Source organism: Schistocerca americana, unplaced genomic scaffold (genome assembly GCF_021461395.2).
Source record: "Schistocerca americana isolate TAMUIC-IGC-003095 unplaced genomic scaffold, iqSchAmer2.1 HiC_scaffold_243, whole genome shotgun sequence".
Lineage (NCBI taxonomy): Eukaryota > Metazoa > Arthropoda > Insecta > Orthoptera > Acrididae > Schistocerca > Schistocerca americana.
The window spans coordinates 240,001-245,000 of record NW_025725954.1 but is presented as its reverse complement, the minus strand read 5'-3'; the positions used below and the strand labels follow the sequence as shown (position 1 = coordinate 245,000).

General features: G+C 50.9%; 1 non-coding gene across 1 annotated transcript in view; it reads left to right on the top strand.

The window, feature by feature from the left end:
- Positions 1-4,709: 4,709 nt before the first annotated feature.
- The window catches only part of LOC124576044, a 1,910-nt gene continuing 1,619 nt past the window's right edge, over positions 4,710-5,000 (top strand). The window contains exon 1 of the ribosomal RNA XR_006972467.1: positions 4,710-5,000. This exon is cut by the window's right edge and continues 1,619 nt beyond it. This is a non-coding gene — a ribosomal RNA (small subunit ribosomal RNA).

The window sequence follows — 5,000 nt, the reverse complement described above, 5'->3', positions numbered from 1 at the left end:
CACACCATCGGTATTGACGACTAGACTGATTCCTTATAATCATTTGCCATACACCGGTGGAAGCTGCCGAGACGAGTAACTACATAGCGGGCTCGCCGTGTCACTAATGTACAGAGATACAACAGTTTCGACTGGAACCGGATTAAACGTATACACGGCGCTGATTAGTAATAGATAGAGCCATCAGAATACAGATAATGTATACAACTGTCCGTATACATGCTGAAAGACTCTGCTCACAATCACAACCACACGTCAGCCACACACCCTTATCACGCACTACTCTCTGCCTGTAACACGCACACAGACAATATGTAAGCACCAGCATGGAACAACACCCAGTGCATCCTCTCCGCCACATTAGACAATCCACACTGTCATAACCAGACTGGGAGGTCCACTCAGAAAACAGAATATCCCACCCACCCGACAACCACCATTGCTCAGCCAAGCCACCAACACCCACACATGTCCTACACAGGGGTGCACCCAACATCACAATACTGCCTCCTCTCACAGCACACAAACAATGGCAGGAATGAAAGACACAGGTCTGCCACAAGCATGGAATGAGAGCGCCGCCTGTCATGAGCCAAAGGTGCATCCTGACGTGGCAAATCAGATGATGCCGCAGGCATCCACTTACTATAATCACAATCAACAAACCGGCTGCCCCGCCCCGCCCCCCATTAAACCTTTCCTTACAACAATGTGTACCTTAACCTAACCTATATCGTACCGTAACCTAACCTATATCGTACCGTAACCTAACCTATGTCGTACCGTAACCTAACCTATGTCGTACCGTAACCTAACCTATGTCGTACCGTAACCTAACCTATGTCGTACCGTAACCTAACCTATGTCGTACCGTAACCTAACCTATGTCGTACCGTAACCTAACCTATGTCGTACCGTAACCTAACCTATGTCGTACCGTAACCTAACCTATGTCGTACCGTAACCTAACCTATGTCGTACCTTAACCTAACCTATGTCGTACCTTAACCTAACCTATGTCGTACCTTAACCTAACCTATGTCGTACCTTAACCTAACCTATGTCGTACCTTAACCTAACCTATGTCGTACCTTAACCTAACCTATGTCGTACCTTAACCTAACCTATGTCGTACCTTAACCTAACCTATGTCGTACCTTAACCTAACCTATGTCGTACCTTAACCTAACCTATGTCGTACCTTAACCTAACCTATGTCGTACCTTAACCTAACCTATGTCGTACCTTAACCTAACCTATGTCGTACCTTAACCTAACCTATGTCGTACCTTAACCTAACCTATGTCGTACCTTAACCTAACCTATGTCGTACCTTAACCTAACCTATGTCGTACCTTAACCTAACCTATGTCGTACCTTAACCTAACCTATGTCGTACCTTAACCTAACCTATGTCGTACCTTAACCTAACCTATGTCGTACCTTAACCTAACCTATGTCGTACCTTAACCTAACCTATGTCGTACCTTAACCTAACCTATGTCGTACCTTAACCTAACCTATGTCGTACCTTAACCTAACCTATGTCGTACCTTAACCTAACCTATGTCGTACCTTAACCTAACCTATGTCGTACCTTAACCTAACCTATGTCGTACCTTAACCTAACCTATGTCGTACCTTAACCTAACCTATGTCGTACCTTAACCTAACCTATGTCGTACCTTAACCTAACCTATGTCGTACCTTAACCTAACCTATGTCGTACCTTAACCTAACCTATGTCGTACCTTAACCTAACCTATGTCGTACCTTAACCTAACCTATGTCGTACCTTAACCTAACCTATGTCGTACCTTAACCTAACCTATGTCGTACCTTAACCTAACCTGTATTGCGCCTTAACCTAACCTGTATTGCGCCTTAACCTAACCTGTATTGCGCCTTAACGTAACCTGTATTGCGCCTTAACGTAACCTGTATTGCGCCTTAACGTAACCTGTATTGCGCCTTAACGTAACCTGTATTGCGCCTTAACGTAACCTGTATTGCGCCTTAACGTAACCTGTATTGCGCCTTAACGTAACCTGTATTGCGCCTTAACGTAACCTGTATTGCGCCTTAACGTAACCTGTATTGCGCCTTAACGTAACCTGTATTGCGCCTTAACGTAACCTGTATTGCGCCTTAACGTAACCTGTATTGCGCCTTAACGTAACCTGTATTGCGCCTTAACGTAACCTGTATTGCGCCTTAACGTAACCTGTATTGCGCCTTAACGTAACCTGTATTGCGCCTTAACGTAACCTGTATTGCGCCTTAACGTAACCTGTATTGCGCCTTAACGTAACCTGTATTGCGCCTTAACGTAACCTGTATTGCGCCTTAACGTAACCTGCATTGCGCCTTAACGTAACCTGCATTGCGCCTTAACGTAACCTGTATTGCGCCTTAACGTAACCTGTATTGCGCCTTAACGTAACCTGTATTGCGCCTTAACGTAACCTGTATTGCGCCTTAACGTAACCTGTATTGCGCCTTAACGTAACCTGTATTGCGCCTTAACGTAACCTGTATTGCGCCTTAACGTAACCTGTATTGCGCCTTAACGTAACCTGTATTGCGCCTTAACGTAACCGATATTGCGCCTTAACGTAACCTATATTGCGCCGTAACGTAACCTATATTGCGCCGTAACGTAACCCACATTGCCCCTTAACGTAACCCACATTGCCCCTTAACGTAACCCACATTGCCCCTTAACGTAACCCAACACACGTTGGGCCTTAACCCAACACACGTTGGGCCTTAACCCAACACACGTTGGGCCTTAACCCAACACACGTTGGGCCTTAACCCAACACACGTTGGGCCTTAACCCAACACACGTTGGGCCTTAACCCAACACACGTTGGGCCTTAACCCAACACACGTTGGGCCTTAACCCAACACACGTTGGGCCTTAACCCAACACACGTTGGGCCTTAACCCAACACACGTTGGGCCTTAACCCAACACACGTTGGGCCTTAACCTGCTCTGTAATTGTCATACGACGCGTTAAATTAGTGTAGTGTTGCCTAACTGCAACCCCCGCAATATAGTTTGCTACTCGCACTGCCCGGTCCCCAGTGTATCGCTTCATGTTAAACACCTTGCAGCTATACACTGTAATGTGGATGGCAGCAGGACGTACATGCTCAATGCCCTTTGCAGTTGTTCATTGGCATTTGCAGTTGTTCATTGGCATTCGCATGTGCGAAGCACTTAGCCTACGCTGTGGTACGGCCTGTGTCAACTGTCCGCTGATGTTGTACGTCCAAATCACACACTGTACTGCACATTGGTCCTCATGTACTGAATGATACATCGTGGTACATGTGACCGTACAACGACTGCGCCAACAACGGCGAACCATGCGGTCCAAATGTTGTGCACTCAGCTACGTGTCGTCTCCCTATAAGAGCTGGATTGCAGTGTGGTATGCCCTGGATGGCGATCAGCATGAGCCGTCTGTTGATGTAGTGGCGCGTGTTGTCAGACGTAGTCGTCTCTTCTCACACACCGTGATAGCATGGTGCACTGCGTTCCACATCTGCGACATGCGACAGAGGCCGGTTGACAGTCGTTCGCGCAATGGACATCGCATACGTACGGGGGCCACCTTCCACGTGTTCGCGAAGCGTGCACATGTTGTTGCGTGTATGTGGGCAGACATAGTGTGTCGTGACACCTGACACAGGCATGCAACAATCGTTGAATTTGCAAATGGCGATGGACGCCTACGTTTGCTGGTGACGTTATGCAAATGAACAACTGGTAAACCGTTGTGGTGCGGTTGTTCTCGCTAGAGGTGAATCAGTGATGGCGACGATCGGTTGAGCTACCAACCGGTTGTTCCAGCGATACCCACCATGCCCACGAACGTGAATGGCATCTGGGTGTGAAGCGATACGCGGCGGTGGCTGGGTGGGACCGTCCCCGGCCGGTGAGGGGGGGCCTCCCGGCGTGCTGGCCGCGCGGTGCGTGGGCGCACGCGCTACAGCCGGCTGGTGGGGGCGGCCAGTGGCAGGCGCGCCGGCCGACGGAGGCGGCAGGCGGCGCAGCTGCGCGCCGGCGCACCCTGCACGCGGCGCCGTGCGGCCAAAGTAGGTCCTCGCGGGCCCGGTGCGAAGCGCGGTGGACATCTGCAGTGTGCTGGTCCGATTGAGGACTGTGTGCGCTGAGGATGCGCCGCCGCCCGGCGCTCGGCGCCGCGACGCCGTCTGCTGCTCGGTCGCCTCTGCGGTTCTCGCAGGTGGTTTGTATCGCAGCTGTGCGGACGTGTTGGCGCGTGCGCTGTGCTGGGAGAGTTCGCTTCGGCACCCAAGTGGGGCTTTTGTCCTTCTGTGGCGCTGGCGTTGGAGCTGCCGGTCACCGTAGGTGGCGCGTGTTGTCTCCCGCCGGCAATGCCACGACAGCACGCTCCCGGGCCTCTGTCGGCAGCGGCAAGCTCAGTTGGGAGCACGGGTGGTCGCACCTAAAGCGTCTACTCGCCAAACTCCGGGCGATTGCGCCTCTCTCGAACCCGACCAAGTACTTAGGACGGCGCTGCGCGCCGCCGGGACCTGAGAGGGTTTCGAGGTGTATTGTGCAGGGGAGCTCAGCCTCCTCCTGTTTGCAGAATAATTGAGCGGACGCTTGCGTGTTCGCGCGGGCCCCCGGGACACACTCCCGGGCGGCCGGCTGCTCAGCTCTAGTTGACGCAGCTCCCTGGTTGATCCTGCCAGTAGTCATATGCTTGTCTCAAAGATTAAGCCATGCATGTCTCAGTACAAGCCGCATTAAGGTGAAACCGCGAATGGCTCATTAAATCAGTTATGGTTCCTTAGATCGTACCCACGTTACTTGGATAACTGTGGTAATTCTAGAGCTAATACATGCAAACAGAGTCCCGACCAGAGATGGAAGGGACGCTTTTATTAGATCAAAACCAATCGGTCGGCTCGTCCGGTCCGTTTGCCTTGGTGACTCTGAATAACTTTGGGCTGATCGCACGGT